Source organism: Protopterus annectens, chromosome 11.part0 (genome assembly GCF_019279795.1).
Source record: "Protopterus annectens isolate FY-2018-M chromosome 11.part0, PAN1.0, whole genome shotgun sequence".
Classification (NCBI taxonomy): Eukaryota; Metazoa; Chordata; order Ceratodontiformes; family Protopteridae; genus Protopterus; species Protopterus annectens.
In genome coordinates, this window is record NC_056745.1 from 415,807,015 (window position 1) to 415,825,826 (window position 18,812).

At 35.2% G+C, this 18,812-nt stretch overlaps 1 protein-coding gene across 9 annotated transcripts in view; it reads right to left on the reverse strand.

The window, feature by feature from the left end:
- The window catches only part of ANKS1B (ankyrin repeat and sterile alpha motif domain containing 1B), a 6,771,497-nt gene that overhangs the window by 4,322,152 nt on the left and 2,430,533 nt on the right, over positions 1 to 18,812 (reverse strand). The window lies entirely within an intron of this gene.

Genomic DNA, 18,812 nt, shown 5'->3' on the forward strand with positions numbered 1-18,812 from the left:
ACACTTGTTTTATATGGACATACCCAAAAAACTCCAACTATTCTCTGTCTCATATCGTCTACTAAGAGGCAATCTCTGCTTGACTTACAAAGCCATGTCTGACCCAGCTCTGTTAGAAATGCTACATCTAAAGAAATCCCAATCCTTCCACACCGCATGCTCCAGAGACCTCAACCTCATTACCACAATCAGCAGAACATGCTGGAAGGACAGATTCATAACCCAGAGACTGCTCATGCTATGGAATAGACTTCCCATACATGTCAAGTAGAGCACCTCGCTGATGCTCTTCAAGAGAAATCTTGATGAGTGGATGGGAAAAAGAAAGTTCACCCTGGGGATCACTCCAGTGGCTCTGCTCAACAGAGGCACTAGGAACTAAGCTTGGGTGGCACGATGCCAGGGTAATCCTATGGCTAGGCTTGTAAAGACCCCAGGCCCATTAGACTAGTACACACCCATGAACCTATAAACAATAACTTCTTTGGATGTGTCATGATTATCTGGGTTATGTAGAAGGACTTTAAGGAGAGTTCATATGTGTCATTATGTGGTAAGCGTGTGCATGCCAATGTTTCCAGGAGGGCACAATAATAATTCCTTTTAGCATTGCTCTGACATTTCCCACATACACATCATTTGCCAGTTGGTCTATCAGCCTTGACTCTTCACTCAAAACAACCTTGTTAGCTCTCCATTACTTTAAACTATAAACCTACCATGAGAATGATCCAGTAATGCTACAATTAAACTTCCTACTTCTGTCACATCTGAAATCCAACCACTATAAGCTATCCTACAGCTCTATAATGTCTTCTTACTGTTTTCTGATATATCACACTAAAGTCAGTTTGCTACAAGCACAGTCATATACAAATATAGCTCAATTCATTGAATAATCCAGTCATTCTCAATCCATCATTAGTCCATCTTTTCAAGAGCTAAAATTCCCACAGGAATATATGTGCTATGTGCACCTCAGTGACCAGAACATTTAGTCATCCTCCCCTTCTTAGCTATCCTAAATAACTTCAACCAAATTATTTCCCTCACCAATCACCTACAAAATACAAAAATACCCAAACAGGTCTCTAAGCTATTAGTATGCAATCACATTTCCAAAGTGGTGGTTAAATTATAAAAGCCATCTCTGTCTCACTACAGAACAGTCAATACTAGTTACAGCCCATACCATTAACAAATACCTACAAATTAAAAAAAAAAAACAAATCACTCTTACCTGTATAATATTATTACAGTCAGAATATATACATTAATCCAGGACCAACATCCAAAAGCATCCCTATGTACTTATCATTAGGACACCTAAATATCTATAGTATAAATAATTGGCACCATCTAGAGTTATGACTGAACCAACACCAACAAAACATCCTTAATGTAACAGAATCCTGTTTCCCTGAAGTACTCCATAATTATCGCACCTTCCAAAACAATCAAGGCAAAAACAAGTTGAGGTGGTGCTAACACTTGTGACAAAGGATGTCACTAACTGTAATAGTCAGAAGCAACACTTTTACTGACAATAATCCCAAATGGGCACAAATGCAAACTACTATCAAAAAAACAGCACAAAATCTACACCACAGCAATTGATATCCTTCCATCAGCAACAACTAAGAAATATAAAACAGTATCAGAATCCACTCTAAAAAATCTTCATAAATCGCAGTTCAATAAAACAAAGTAACATAAATCTGTAATTGAAAGGACTACTCAAATCCCAACTAAACAGATAATAACAGTACAGCATACTCAGTAAAAGAAGGGACAAGATCTAATACATTTAGCAAAAATACCTTCACTTATTGACATTATACTAACCAATCTGCCACATAAACTTCAAAAAGTACAGGTTCTACCTAATTCCCTAATCCTGTACTAATAACTTGTCCTTAAAAAAGAAGACACTACCCACCAATATAAAAATCAAGAAACATCAAATGAATCCATGGAAGACAACCCTATCTTCAAACCAGAAGGAAAAATTTGCTGAAAACTGGAAACTTTATATTTGGAAGTCTGAATTGTTATTCATTTCAGGTAGGTTAAGTGAAAAGTCTGACAGCTCAGAGAGATATACTGCCTTTCTGCATGTTGCTGGGAAAGAAACCATGCTGTTATTTACTGTTTAATATTCATAATAAGAGAAAGACAAAGTAGCACCACCAGGGGAAAAATCAACAGTTAATGTCTGCTCAGAAACAGTTTGCCATTTTTGCCAGCTCAGGAATAGGAGTGTGCACTAAACGGAATGATTAAAACAGACATACAATTTTATAACAATCACACTTTACCTTCTGAAAAATGCATATGTTTAAAGACCAAATTAAAATACTTTACTAGATATAGTAGCTGATAAAAAGAGTTGGTTTAATGTAAAAATGTGTATTTTTATTTTATTTATTTATTTATTTATTTATTTATTTATTTATTTATTTATTTGGATTTTTATCGTGAAGCTGTGAAGGCCTACCTAGGTTGGAAATCCCTTTTCAGTGAAGACCCTTGGAGAAAAGTTCCCAAAAATAGTAACAATCAGTATACAATATTAATTTCAACAAATACACATACCAAACATATAATACAGTTGAATGCATTTGCATATAAGATGCTTAACAAAATATAACTATTTATAAGGCAAGCTCATGAGGTAAGGAACATAGTGAACAATAGCAGTCATTATTTTTGTAGCAGTTGTAGAAGACATGAATCAGAGAGTGACAGGATATTCATTCAGAAGAGCATAACGTGTTGCAGTACAGCATATCACCTTCTGGAAGAATATGTATACATACATGCTATGTGTGTGTGTGTGTGTGTGTGTGTGTGTGTGTGTGTGTGTGTGTGTGTGTGTGTGTGTGTGTATATATATATATATATATTTATATATATATATATATATATATATATATATATATATATATATATATATGTTTTTTTTTTAGGTCAGCTATTTTATAAGATGTCAATAAGTATTTTTGGCCATACACACATGCTGTGTGTATGTGTGTGTGTGTGTGTGTCTATATATATATATATATATATATATATATATATATATATATATATATATATTTACATGTTTTTTTTTTTAGTTCAGCTATATTATAAGATGTCAGTAAGTATTTTTGGCCATGATCACTTTATCACTTAATGGCCAAACTGTCAGACTGTTCAGTTTTTAAGGTAACAATGAGTTCTTTGGATGTTACACTAATATGCATATATAGACAACTATATATGTTAAGAAAACAGGGTAGTTTCACATAGTAATTGGGTCCCCAACCATTTGTTATTCTAACCCTAATTAATTAGGGAAAAACACTATTTATATAATACAGAGACTATTAAAATGTTTAAACTTTATGTAAGATACATTGAAAATGTGTTTGTGTCATGGCATAGTTGATGCATTCACTAAGTTTTGAACTTAATGACGACAGCACCATATTTTTACATTTTATGTTTAATTCTAGTTAAGATAAGATTACCTTTTAGATGTTGAAGTAAGCTCGGGTGTAGAAAAAAGTGTTTTTGCTTCAACATTTACAAGAAGCCAACTTAATAATTATCTTCACAAAGCAAGCTTTCATCTTAATTAATAAAAGAAAAATATAGTGAAGGATCAGGCCATCCATTTGTCTAAGCTCACTTTTTGTGAAGATTTTGAGGTTGAGTTAGAAGGATTAAGATACCTGTTTGAACAAGGAGAATAAAGTTCTAATGTTGTCATTGAGTTTATTACAGAGGTCAGGAGAAAAAGAGGCAAACATAAGACATTCTTTAATACAACTATAGGGAGGATAGTAGTAAAAAGATATCTTGTGTAAGAGTGGTCTGAAAGAACTACTCTCATAACATCTTCACTAATGAAAATATAGACAGCACACAAATATATCATGTTATTAAGGGGAACTTGAAAGTCCTTGGTTAATAAAGTAGGTTCAAAGCTCATTTTAATATCAAAAAGGTCTTTGAATCTTATGAGCATTTTAGAAAGTGGCTACACATGATTGAATTGAAGCCACAGGGCAACTGGCATTAATATGTATGGCTTTTGCAGACATTGCAAATACATTAATGATGAACTATCTTTTAGTTTACCATATTATGAGAAAGCTATAGGCTGAAACGTGATGTTCACTTGCACTTCTACAAATGTATATATTGCTGCATGCAACAGTTGTAACAGTTTCTGTGTAGGTATAACTACAAGGACATAGCTGCAACATACAAATGGATGACTACGCAGTTATATAAAAACAGTTTAAATGCTTTATGTAAATATAAAACTGTGTGCATCAATGTATTTAGTTTTTATTTTTATTGTAGATGAGGAAAGGCTGGATGAAGTGTGAAATGAACAGAATTTGAAGAAAAAGAGAATGATAATGGCAACTAAAAATTAAAATATGGTCACCCCCTCTCACATTCAAACCGTTTCCTAAATAATCCCCACTAACTTTACATCCACACACATACTATTATATTTCATTTTATCTTAATTATTAGCTACATTACCTTATTGGCAATCTCTTTTTTTTTAGCATTTTGACCTCTTTTCAATAAAGTCAATTGTAAAAAAGTTTAAACTACAATTTGCACTATTATCAGTTTGTATTTTAAAAAGTAACATTCTGTTCAGATATTATATATATTTAAATGTTTTTACAAGTATTTCAATGGATCATTCCATGAAAGAATATTATGACAAAGTTTCATTGAAAATGTGTCATACAAATGAGCTATTTTTTATTTATTTTTTTACTGGTATATTCAGAAATGATAGTTTTCATGTGCAATATAATATATATGTTCAAGATAGTTTTTTATTGTTTTATAGTTATTAATGAGCTTCAAACAGTGATGTGTTACTTTGTTAGCTTGCGACTATTTGCCTTGTTGATATAAGCTGGTCTTTCTAATGAGTATTTTAGTTCTGATGAAATATAGGATGCATTAAATAATACAACATACCTTGGTCTCTGTAATAAAGTCAAGTCTGTCAGTATCAGTGTTTTCCACTGGTATTTTCCTTTAGTTTTTTTTTTTTTTTTTTTTAATCTGAAAGTGATATGCAGACCTGTTAAGGAGTCAGATATCAAATAATAAAATATCCAGCTGGACTAAAGTCACCAATATAAACTGGCTAGACAATGACAATTAAAGGAAAAATAGCTTTTCAGTAAAAAAAAATGGCTAAAAATGGTGATTATGAGAAACCAATAGAAAACTTATCAGCACATGTTTTATTGATTAAAGATCTCTACAAAGCAGATGTGCTGAGCAGAGCGCATTTACCACAGAAGCTTGAATTCTTAGATCAAAAGTTAAACATTATTTGGACAATTCTACAGTTACCAATGACAGAATTAAAAGTAGAATAATTTCAGAGGTGTACTGATACAGTACAAGCAGTAGTAATATAGAAATAAAGTCACAGTGTAAGATGGGCTGAGCTAAAATTTTATTACAGTAAGCAAGGCAGTCATATTTTCTTTTAAGGAAAAAAAATATGTTGTGCCCAAGGTTTGATGCTCAGAGCAGACAACAGAATAGTTCTGTATTAGCTGAGAAAGCAAATACTTGAAAGGATATGAAACACACCAGGAAGGAGTAACACTTAGGCCAGAATTTGTTAAATCAAAGAGCAACAAACACAAAGATATGTCAACTTCAATGTATACCACAGCAATTATAATCCAAAGGAAGGGGTGATGTTATACCCAGTTCCATATTTTCTACATAGCTGAATTGGTACAAATTTGTTCCAGTTTAAAGAATAGATATATATATTATGTGTGTGAGTTATAATTTCATGTTCTTGGAATAATTGGATTAACAGACACAACAAGGGCAAGTGTGATTAGTGCATACAAATCTATACCTGCTATTCTTATATTTAATAATGGGATAATGGTCCACAACACAACAATAAGGAATTCAGAAGAAATGTGCTCTAAGGAGAATTCAGAAACATAACATGCATTCCACACTATTCCCAGTCCAATGGAAGAGTGAAGATAACCAGCCAAATAGTGAAGAATCTCATGAGAAAGAGCAATATCAAAAACTATGAGGAATGTATTCTCACAGATTTATAATATAGGCATACTCTACTGCGGTGGTTCGATCTTTTACCAGCTCAACTATTGACATGCAGAAGGCAAAAAACAGGCTACTTACTTTAGTTACATTGTTTTTAAATGATAATCTAATGCAATGCATACTGCCACATGTAAATATAGATTTTGCAGCATTTACAAAGGGGGTATCATTTACATGGCTCACACAGCTTTACAGCTAGTAAGCTAGCTTGAGTGATTCATATGGCATATGGTATAAAGTTCATGCAGAGATTTATGTTGAAATGTAGACCTTATGGAGATTCTGCCACATCTACTATGTATTTGCTATTTATTAAACCTCATAGCATAACAGCATATGGCTCTCTGAACACATTTTCTAGAAAACAAGGATGTTTCGTACCAGTTTATACAAATAAGTAATTGTTTTCTGGAATATCACTAACCGTAGTTGATTGTTCTTAGTTAAAAAAAAGAAAAAAAACTTATTTTGACAATGTATTGTTGGCTTTAACCTGTTTATACCATGATGACCAAAACCTGATACCACTTATGATGGGAACCTCTAAATGCATTTGGAATACTTCAGATAATATGTTAGAGACAGCTTTGTGGATCTGCATCTCTTCTTATGGATTTATGTTTTAATTCTGGCAGAATGTCACAGAGAGTAATGTCAATGAGATTCATCTCGTAGTCCTTGGTTTCAGACCTGTCTACACTTCCTTGTATTGTGATTCTAAGCATGTCAGTTAAACAGACAAAACACCAATATCTTCTCCAGAGGCAAGCATCTTTACCTATTGGGTTTATTCAGTTAACAACTCAATCCTGAGTTAAATGTGGTTACCAGATATAAATGAATGCAAATTTTGTGATAACAATAGCAATTAATATTAACCAGTTCTGTAGTCAAGGTAGTATCTGAATCATTCAACAGGTTATAATTAGACCTCTAGAATATTGTGTCATTTAAATAAACTTTGAGTATTATGCTAGTCCTGTCATTAGTGTTATCTAATTTAGTGCTGCATAAACTTGTTTTTGCGTCTTCCATCCTCCAATAGGTTGCAAAGGAAAACTATGTAAAAGCCCAGCAAGATAATTACATGCATCATTGTTGTTCTGAAATAAGTCTTAACTTTGCAGCATTTATCAGAAAGGTTCTGCAGCATATTCAGCATATCATGTAGTAACATTTTGGTAAACAATCTGTATGCAAAAAGTGTTAAGAATAAACAAAAAACAGTCCTTCTATTTGTCAATACGATAAATGTGCTATTAAAGGTTAAATTATTAAATTATTAAATTAAATTAAATTAATTAATTTAATTAATTAAATTAAATTAAATTAAATTATTAAATGTGCTCATAACAGAAGAAAAACTAACCAAGACTTCACTTTCAGAGTTCATCATGTCCTCGGGCAGAATTAATTGCCAAGGGCAAACAGACTAGCTGAAAGGAATAAATTGTGCAGTAATAGAAAGAGAATAGGTGATGCTATTGCAGAGAATTGTAATTCATACTACCCAACTGCTGAGGTAACTGTTTTCTTTATGCAGAATGGGGCTTGATGATGAACTAAGGTAATTTGTAAATCAATTACCACTCCAGAGATTTCTCCTTCTGTTAGAAAATAGAGGGCATCGTTCACTTCTCTGGTACAACACTTCAAACTTAGGTGAGATAATTTCTTGAATTGCTATATAATTGCAAGAGATTATGCAATTAGCATAACTCTTGGAATGAATAATTTACTTGTTCTAGGAAACTTGATTCAGGGATGCATATTATTATAGAAGCAGTTATATGACAAAATATGAGGCATCTTTTTCAGTGTCCATTTAAGAAAAAATACAATTTAAAAAAAGATCCATGTCTAATTAGATTAAGAGAAAAATTCTAACAGCTATGAGTTCATGAAAAAGCAGGATGTTTCCTGCAGACTTGCAATTTAAGCCATTTGTAAAGTTTGTTGGAGAGCAGCGTAATCAGTTAAATTAACTTTTCATATAGAACAGGATAGAAGGGCCACAATAAAATAGAAATTACAAAAGTACATCCACATTTGTATGTTTTAAAGTTCTGCTGTCTACGCTTCTTACTTAAGCATCTTTTTTTACATCACCCAGTCATTCATAATAACATTTTTTATAATATGAGAAATGCTAATGAAAGCCAGAAATCTAAAGTTAACTTAAATGCATCAAAATATTGTATTCATCTTCTGGTTTATAAAGCAGACTATATATAATGGTAACATCACTATATGGGTAAAGCCAGGAATATGATACATATGCCAAACTATATACTTTTTAAAATTGTTCATTTTATGCAATCATATATGCTACATTTTAAACAATGAGATACATTTTGTTAATTTTTTTTAATGCGTTTGCCTAAATTCTTCCCATAAGCCTATCAAACCTAAATACTTTTTTAGTAGTTGATCTGAGTGTTGTCCAAAAATATTTACTACCTGTAATTGGGGGGCTATACTTTTGCATAAGGATCCACAATCTGGAAGCCTGGCATACAATTTCAAAAATGCTGATGCTACCACTACACTAATACTGTTTCATAATGTGGTCAGAAAACTCGAGGAGACAAACAAGAGCTTTGCATCCTAAATATGTATCCTTTCTTATCTGCCTTTGAAATTCCTCATAAGATAACAGCAGAAACCAGAACAACAATACTGAGTTTGGAAATATATTAGTTTGATAAAAGAAAGAAAAAGAAAGCAGGCTGGCCATGTACTTACTGGCCACATATTGCAATAAAAATGGTTGGTTTCCTTCTCCATAGGAGAAAAGTAAAGATGTGGTAGAGGGGAGTATGGGACTCAGCCCCTTGAATTAAAGGTCTATGTGCAAGTATGTGTGGGGGTGCCTTTCTCTTACAGATACATTATTTGAGCTGTTTTGTCACTGGCAGTGCTTTTTGGCCTTACATCAGGGAGCCACGCTGCAGTTACCTGCTCAGCTGAGATCCATTTTGCTTATTCCCCATAAATTATGGCTAGATTTGAGTAAAGAACCACTCACATAAAAGCACATGCTTAAATATTAAAAATCTTAAATGATCTACATAAAGAGGGTGTTCTTGCTTTGAATACATGGGCAGTAATGGAACTGAATATAAAATTCATGAAATGGAGTATTTCAAAATGTTGTTACTCAACGGCAAGCAACGGAACAAGAACTTGTAATGGGGAAGCAGACATTCATATGTAGAAAGGAAGGAGATTCCATCTTTGAAGCAGGCCATGTACTTATTACAGGGGGGGAGTATATATATATATATATATATATATATATATATATATATATATATCTATATATATATCGTCTGTCAGAAGACTGAAAGTTCAAAAGACTGAAAATCAAAATATCTAACACTCAAAATATCGAAAACATTTTTAATGCAGGGTGTATGTATATATATATATATATATATATATATATATATATATATATATATATATGGGTTCATGTCAAACCAACAACATGCAAAAGAACGACATTCACTATATCGAAACGAAACCATCGACATTTCAAAACATCGACAAGACATTTATCGAAATGCAGTTGCTAACATGGGTCCTGCAAGGGGGAAGTAGTATGGGTACAGTGTCATATCATATCCTTTACTTCCCCCTTGCAGGACCCATGTTAGCACCGTACTTACGTATAAATGTACTGTCGATGTTTTGAAATGTCGATGGTTTCGTTTCGATATAGTGAATGTCGTTCTTTTGCATGTCGTTGGTTTGACATGAACCTATATATATATATATATATATATATATATATATATATATATATATAGAGTGCACAGCTGGGGTGCCTTCTGTGTGGAGTCTGTATGTCCTCCCTGCGTTTGTGTGGGTTTCCTCTGGGTACTCTGGTTTCCTCCCACATTACAAAGACATGCATCTATAGCATTTGTCTCTGGGCCTCCGCTGAAAATTTGCTTTGTTCCAAGTCGGACTTTTCCAGTTAATAAATGTTAAATTAAATTAAAAAAAAAAATATATATATATATATATATATATATATATATATATATATATATATATATATATATATATATATATATATATATATATATATATATATATATATATATATACACATATATATATATATATATATATATATATATATATATATATATATATATATATATATATATATATATATATATACTCCCCTCCCGTAATAAGTAAATGGCCTGCTTCAAAGATGGAAATCCCTTTCAGTTTCAGATTGAGTTTTCAGAAATTCGAAATTCATATAATCAAGGTTTTGAAACCTCTAAGCATTTGAATGGATGAGGATCGGGAAATGTACCTTTTTCTTCACTGTACTGTGATTTTGGAGTTGATTTATATCATTTGCAGGGAGTGTGGTGGGCTTGCCCTCCTGCATAAATGTAAAAATATCGGAAAAAAAAAATATATATATATATATATATATATATATATATATATATATAGTGGTAGTATTGTCACCTCACAGCAAGAGGTTCTCTGGTTCAATTCTCAGCTGGGGTGCCTTCTGTGTGGGGTCTGTATGTCTTCCCTGCGTTTGTGTGGGTTTCCTCTGGGTACTCTGGTTTCCTCCCACGTTACAAAGACATGCATCTAGAGCATTTGTCCCCGGGCCTCCGCTGAAAATTGGCTTTGTTCCAAGTCGGACTTTCCCAGTTAATAAATGTTAAATTAAAAAAAAAAAAAAAAAATATATATATATATATATATACACATGTATACACACACACACACACACACATATATATATATATATATATATATATATATATATATATATATATATATGTATATCCCTTTCAGTTTCAGATTGAGTTTTCAGAAACTCGAAATTCATATAATCAAGGTTTTGAAACCTCTAAGCTTTTGAATGGATGAGGATCGGGAAATGTACCTTTTTCTTTACTGTAGTGTGATTTTGGAGTTGGTATATATCATTTGCAGGGAGTGTGGTGGGCTTGCCCTCCTGCATAAATGTAAAAATGTAGAATTTTTTTTTTTGATGTTCAAGTTTTAGGAAACTAGATCATATGGTCTCATCCGTATGACTTTCGAGTTTCTAAAAACACAGTCATCTGACATAGATTGACATATATAAATATATATATATATATATATATATATATATATATATGGGTTCACTACTAAATCTCGAATTACTGAATCCCGAGACTCTGAAGCCCGAAGACCAGAATCTCGAGATTCCGTAATATCGAAATAAAAGAAAAAAAAACATTTTTTAAAGCATATGCAGGGGGAGGGGGGTGAGCTCCCCTGCACCCACAACTCCCCCTGCAACTTCAATATACCAACTCTGAGATCGCACCACAGTAGAGTGAATGGCAAAATAGTGCCGTGCAGAGTGGAACGGAAATTTTGCCGTTCACTCCACTGTAGTGCGATCTTGGAGTTGGTATATTTAAGTGCAGGGGGTGTGGGGGGCACAGCCCCCCTCATGGGGGGGGTGCAGGGGTCTTGCCCCCCTGCATATACCTTCTAAATGTTTTTTTTTTTTTTTGATATTACGGAATCTCGAGATTCTGGTCTTCATGCTTCAGAGTCTCAGGATTCCATAATTCAAGATTTAGTAGTGAACCCATATATATATATATATATATATATATATATATAGATGTATATATATGTATATATATATATATATATATATATATATACACGTGTACATCCAGCTCGAGAATACTTAAAATACTTAGGGCAATGTATGAGGGTTATGATTAGATTGCTAAATAATCCTTCTAACTGACGGAAGTGATGGCTTGCTGTAAATAAAGATCCTTTCCTGACCAAAGATTGAAATGTAAGGGTTCTGCAAATCAGCTCTGGTTTATTTACAGATAGCTGCTATCATTTTAACTGTTTAATCAATGAAGTAAAGATAGGGCCAAAGGTAAATATTTTAGAATTCAAAGATAAAATAAAAAACTCATAACATTTCAAAATAAAATTAGCACAGTTCACAATACTTAAGTAAAACAGTCTAAAGAAATTAATAGGAATAACTGCATGGGGAAAAACTATACTGAGCTCCTGGACCTGCACGAACAAAAAACTACTGAAAACCAAAAGGGGAGCTTTTGCCATCATAGTTAACAGATTATAACATACATGTTACACTGTAAGAATACCATAGCAAATAATACAAATTAGTTCATAAACACACACATTTACATAATGTAACAACAGGATAAAAGCAGAATAAGCACACAGATGCATCCTTTGCAAAAATCCATTAGCTGTACTTTAAATAATTCATAGTTAAGATTGTTACTAGGATAACAACCTGATGGGGGATCTTTCTAAGCCTAGCCAAGTTTGCCCAAAAGAACAGTGACATCCTGTATCCAAATAAGACATTTAGAGCCAGGCATTTATAAGTTACCTCTGTCCGTAAAGGACATGGGTGCCAGGCCAGATGTAAATTTCCTATTCCCCATCCACTGGTCTAGGTTGTGTTTAAACTGGGTAATAGATGAACTCAGCTTCACACAGATGGGAAGTCTGTCCCATAGGAGGGGCAGTCTCTTGGACACATATTTGTCTCTCCAGCATGTTCATTTTAAGTCACAGACATAATTCAGTTCCCTAGAACTTGTATTTCTGGTACTGTTTGACTTATGAATATGCAGAAGATTCATAAGTGTGGGGCTTGGGGATGCCTTGTAAGCCAAGCACAGATCACTCCTCAGCAATATGTAAATGACTGAGTAGAGGGAAATGGCTTTAAGGTGCTCTGCATAAGGCAGATTTGTTACACCTTGTATTTTTTTTTTCATAAGGAACCTCTGAGGTCACTCTAGTTGCTGCATATGTCTGGTCAGGTACATACCGAAGAGAGCATTGTACTCTGTGTTTGGTCTGATAAGGGAAGAGTACAGTGAGATAATGACCTCTTTGGACCTACATGCCATGCCTTTAGTTATACTTTGAGCAGCATAAAAGGATTTCCTCATCAATGTCGCCACATAATGCTCAAAGGTAAGGCTAGTTTCCACATATGTACCCAGATCCCTGACCACTGGATAGACTCTTAGAGGCATATTACCAATATGGCAATTAGTTGGCATGGTTAACTTACCAAAGGGTACAATTACATATTTATTAGCATTAACTTTAGGACCATAGCTTTGGCACCATTTGTTAATCAGAGATAGGCCTTCTTGAAGAATTCTAGTGTCTGCAGGGGAGACAGTATAATAATCCCCAGCTTGGAATCATTTGCAAATTAGTCAGCCATAAACCTTCAACATTTACTTCCAAATATAGATGCCAAAAAGGAATAAGTGCAGCACCAAGACCAACACTGCAGCCTGTGATCAATGTCAAAAAATAAGTCCTGAGTCTTTGGCCCTAGAAATGAACCATAGTCTTTCACTCTTAACCTTTTAATTAACCTTTTAGCTCATGTTCATTATGGATCCATGTGACTGCAGCCCAAGCATGTAAAAGAAAACTTTTGGATTCTATGACCAAAGAGGGGTATTGGTTGGTTCTTGGTAACTTAAATATCAGGGTGCTTAGCAGAAATTCAGAGTTTTGTAAAAATAGGAGCCAGTCTGTTCCCTTCATGCTATCTTTTAGGTCACAGCAAGATAATCTTGCAGAATTTAGTAAATAAAATGTTCAGGTCATACAAATTCCTGAAAGATTCATTGCTTGTTAGTGGTAAATACCCTTCCAACTTGCAGATCTGACATCTAAGGAGGAGAACCTGGAAATTTTACCAGCAAGAAAATAATACTTTTTTATTTGTTTTTCTATTTTAAAAATGACAGATAGATTCAGTGCCAACTTCACCCCCTCTCAACCCCTAAAGGGCCCATCTCAATACTGAAAAAATGCCAAATTCTGGTAATCATGGCCACTCAGGTAAAAAACGCACTCTCCAAAACAAAGAATACAGCATCCATGGGACCAGATGACATCCCGGGCTGTGTACTGCATGAACTACAAAATGAACTGGCACCTCACCTATGTGTCATGTTTTTTCATAGCCTCACCTCAGGCTTTGTGCCCACAGAATGGCACGCAGCTAAAGTCATCCCACTCCACAAGGTGGTATCCACTTTGGATCCCGGGAACTACCGTCCCATCAGTCTGACAAGCCTGATCTGCAAGGCCCTGGAATGCATTATCATGGGACTTGTTAATAAAGACATTGGCAACCTTCAAACACTGGACCCCACCCAGTTTGGGTTTGTGAAGGGCCGATCTTCTCTCCTGAACCTGATCGACTTCTTCTAATCAGTCTCCAGACTTGTGGACGAGAGTAAGGCAGTTCACAAAGCCTACTTGGATCTTGCCAAGGCTTTCGACACTATCACCAACTCTGGAATCATAGACAAACTTACTAAGCTGGGCATTAACCTCTATGTCGCTTGATGGGTCGAAACTGGCTTACTGACAGAGCATACACTGTAAAAGTAGCTGACTCCAAATCCAGCTCCAGACAAGTGACAAGTGGAGTATCTCAGGGTTCAGTCCTGGGACCACTCTTGTTTGGCATCTACTTCTCTGAAGTACAGGCCAACACTAAGGGACTCTGGCTTACAAAGTTTGTAGATGACTGTAAGCTGGGAGCCATTACTGACTCCACAAATGATGTGGATATACTACAAAAGGGCCTTACCGAAACAGATTCCTGGTGCCAGAGCCATGGGCTCAAGCTAAATGCCAAAAATGTATAGTTGTCCTCTTTGGGAAAACCCATGTACCTGTGAACTACCACATAGGTGGAAGTACACTAAACACTGATAGTGTGATAAGAGGCCTAAAGACACAGGTGAACAGTGGTCTCACCTTTGATAACCACATAGCTACAACAGTTAGAAAACCCTTCTATGTGGCACACCTCATCACTAAGGACTTTTCATCCAGAAAAAAGGAGGTCATTGTCTGTCTACTCATCTCTCATTAGGCCCATTATAGAATACAATGCCCCATTTGGTATGTCCCTCACAAGACATCTGCAACAACTAGAAAGGCTGCAGAAATACCTCACAAACAGAATCACAGCCCTAAAGCAGATGTCTTATGCTGACCATCTAAAGAAACTCCAGCTATACTCTATCACATATCGCCTACTCAGAGGCGATCTCTGCCTAACATACAAGGCCATGTCAAACCCAGCATTGTTGGACATGCTGCACTTAAAGAAATCCCAGTCCCTCTGAGTCACACACTCCAGGGATCTTATCCTTGTCATCACGATGGATAGAACATGCTGGAGGGATAGGTTCCTGACCCAGAGACTCCCAATACTATGGAATAGTTTGTCAATATATGTCAGGCAGAGTGCCTCAATGGCCCTCTTCAAGAGGAACCTCGACGATTGGATGGGAGATAGGAAATTCACCTCGGGTATCACATCAGTAGCCCTGCTAGACAGGGGTCTAGGAAAGTAAATATTTGTGGGAAGCAATAGCCAGGGAATCATTATGGCTAGGCTAGTATAGGCCCAAGGGCCGATAGCCTAGTACCTACCAATGAATCTATGAACCTATGTAGTTTGTTTACGACCAAGCCTTGCTAGGTCAAACAAAAGAAAAATACTTCTCAGAACGCTGAGTTTTCAAGGAGTGTCATTGTTTTCACAGTTCTTCACATGGAAAATAGGAAGTACTGAGATCCCGGAATCATATGACAATTAAGAAATTAAGGTTTCAGCAAATATGTGCAATAAAAGCTGCCATGAATTGGAAGTAGGCTGAAGATTCACTGAAGATAAGCAGCTGCAGCATTCATCTTCAAAATGGAATCCTACTTTATTTTTCACACTCCTCAACCTTTACCATTGAAATGAAAAAGAAAAAAAGAGCCAGTAACTCCAGTGAACAAACATCTTTAGAACTCTGAACTGCAGGTAGCACCATGAGATTTACAATAGTAAGACAAGACACTCAGCTGTATACGTGGTTTCACCAATGAAGTAAAGACATGAAGAAAACTCTCTCTGCTGCTATATGAGACAGATTCTAAGTACAGCATCACTGCTGGTTATCGGCATTTGAAATTTGCAGTCATCTGTTCTTGTGTTTTAGGTAGAATTTTGCCTTCTGCTTTTGCAAGCAGGTAAATATACTTTCTATTTCTGGGTGCATCCATATCATGCAATTACTCCCCGGTAAAATGTAAGGAATCCTCTTCCTTCTAGACTGAGGGAAGAATTGTGATGAGAGTATGCATGCGGGCAAGGTTTACATGCTTCCTTACTCTGTATTATGAAGAGTATACACATGTAGGCAAGGATTACATGCCTCCTTACTCTGTATTATGAAGAGTATACACATGTAGGCAAGGATTACATGCCTCCTTACTCTGTATTATGAAGAGTATACACGTGAGGAAAGGATTAAATGCCTCCTTACTCTGTATACTACAATGTGTGTCTAGACAACCATCTTGGCTGTTTGTTCACAATGTGCATCTCTGGTATTATCTATCTGTCTTTCAGTCATGGATGTCTTCTACCCAGTGGGCCAAAAGTCTGTGTTAATCCCTCAGACTGGGACACCTGCATTTGAAAGTCAGAATTGAATTATTCTCAGGCCAGGAAACTACACAGCAGCCCCCCGGTACTGCTTTTAACAATACAAGGGGGGAGTGTCGTACCTAATCTCTCCTCCTTACAGAACTGAAGTGCACCAACAAAACATGATGCCTGATAACAGGATATGGGATATGTGCTTCCAGAAATGTGGTGATACTACTTAAAGTTTAAAAGCACTGCTCAATTTTTCCAGTCATTTATGATATGTAATGGTGCACTGATATTCCACTTCCACTAGGGGTGAGTAAAGCAGCTGGTCAGTGTCTATGTACCCTTATACTCTTGTGTTTTGGCATCAGTTACTAGCTCCCATCTCCCTTTGCCAGTTCCTCCAGAGCCCTTGTTACTAAGTGATCCACGGTCGACTGGAATGTATTAAAGACTATGTCTTTCTCTCCATGGAGACAGAATTCTTAAGCTGGTAGGAGAGCTCATCTGTCTCTGACTCCTTTTAAAACCCTAGTAAGTTTACAAGGTCAAGGATTAATGTGTTACAGACTATTTAGCACAGTATTGGGAGGGGATTGTAGCTGGAATAGTGAGAGAAAACCAATTGACTTACAGGAATTAGAAGCACACCTCCATACAGACAGCAACCAGTGATCAGGACTGGACCCGAACCCTTTAGCTACGAGGCAGAAATCTTAGTAAATGAGATACAATATCAAAGTGCTATAACTGTTAGACATCTACATCTGGTCAAGGGACGATTTATGTTTAAATCCAGATACGTTTTCATTAATAAGGACACATTATCTTAATAGTGCCTTTGCACTGTAGGCTTAAAAATGCAGACACATCACTTTATTTATATGAATGAACAACTTTTATATTTGTTACCCATCTTGCTCTGTATCAGCTGTGCACATCGAGTTTCAGGTCTGACACATATAAATATCTATACATATATATGCATATTGTTAATATTAACTTCTATTTTTTTGTTTGTTTACATCGAGCTACACTGTGCTTACATTCATCTTCCTCATTTATACCCTTCTATTTCTTGCACATTAATACCACAAAAATAATTTGCATACTTCCCAGAGTCTTTATAATGCAAAATGTATTCTTAAAGGCAAAGTAATATACATTACATTATAAATCTGTGAAGCTGTCTATTAAAATGCATGCATAGACAGCAGAGATACTATAAGCTTAAGAAAGCAGAAAAATTAATGAAAGTATTTGACAGACAGTTTAGATATGCAAATTGTTTCTACATGATTGCTCCAAGGAATATTTCCACTGATTATAAAATATTGTTTTGCATTAAATGTGACATTATTAAGCAACCTTAACATTTTCTAAGATTGTTTTGTTCATTATGGAACACCTGCCATACACAGAAAAACAAACTCTTTAGAGGTTTTTGTTAAGGAATTTTAGCTGGTAAACACTTCTCACTTGGGAATACATTGATTGAGGTGCCAAACTTAAGACTTTTTGCCTGTTTTGTGTAAATATAAAACATATATAAACTGTGACACTTAGTTCAAATTCCATATGCGGTATCATATATGTTTTCCCTGGATACCAAGCCAGAGACTCCCTAGTATCAATGGCTTCTATGATTTCACCTGACTCCCTAAGGTAATTAGTACTATAGATTTCACACATGGCAATAAAGGCCCCATCTGGTGTCCACTGGCTGTGGAAAATATGTCAGTAGAACTGGTGATCATTTCATCAGATGCCTGATAGGAGTGCAACATACAGACATTGATAACCAATGTGTCTACACAGCATGCTGACAGTGCCCATGATCCTCACATATGGCATACAGCTCATCTGCATACCCCTCAACATATCAGCACAAGAAATCTGGACAAAGTCAGAAATAAAGCGGAGACAAATGCCCAAAAATAGGGACAGATTTTAAATGTTGCTCTTATAAACTTAGAAAGTTGTTACAATAAAAGGCATTGTGTTAGCATGCATTTTTCTGAAGGATATGAAGTCTGAAACTCAAATGTCTTTTGTTATTAAATGACTTCAACCCTAAATGATTTGCCTGAAAACCATGAATTTTATGAGGAACAGACCTGAAATATGAGGCAATAATCTGTATATTCTT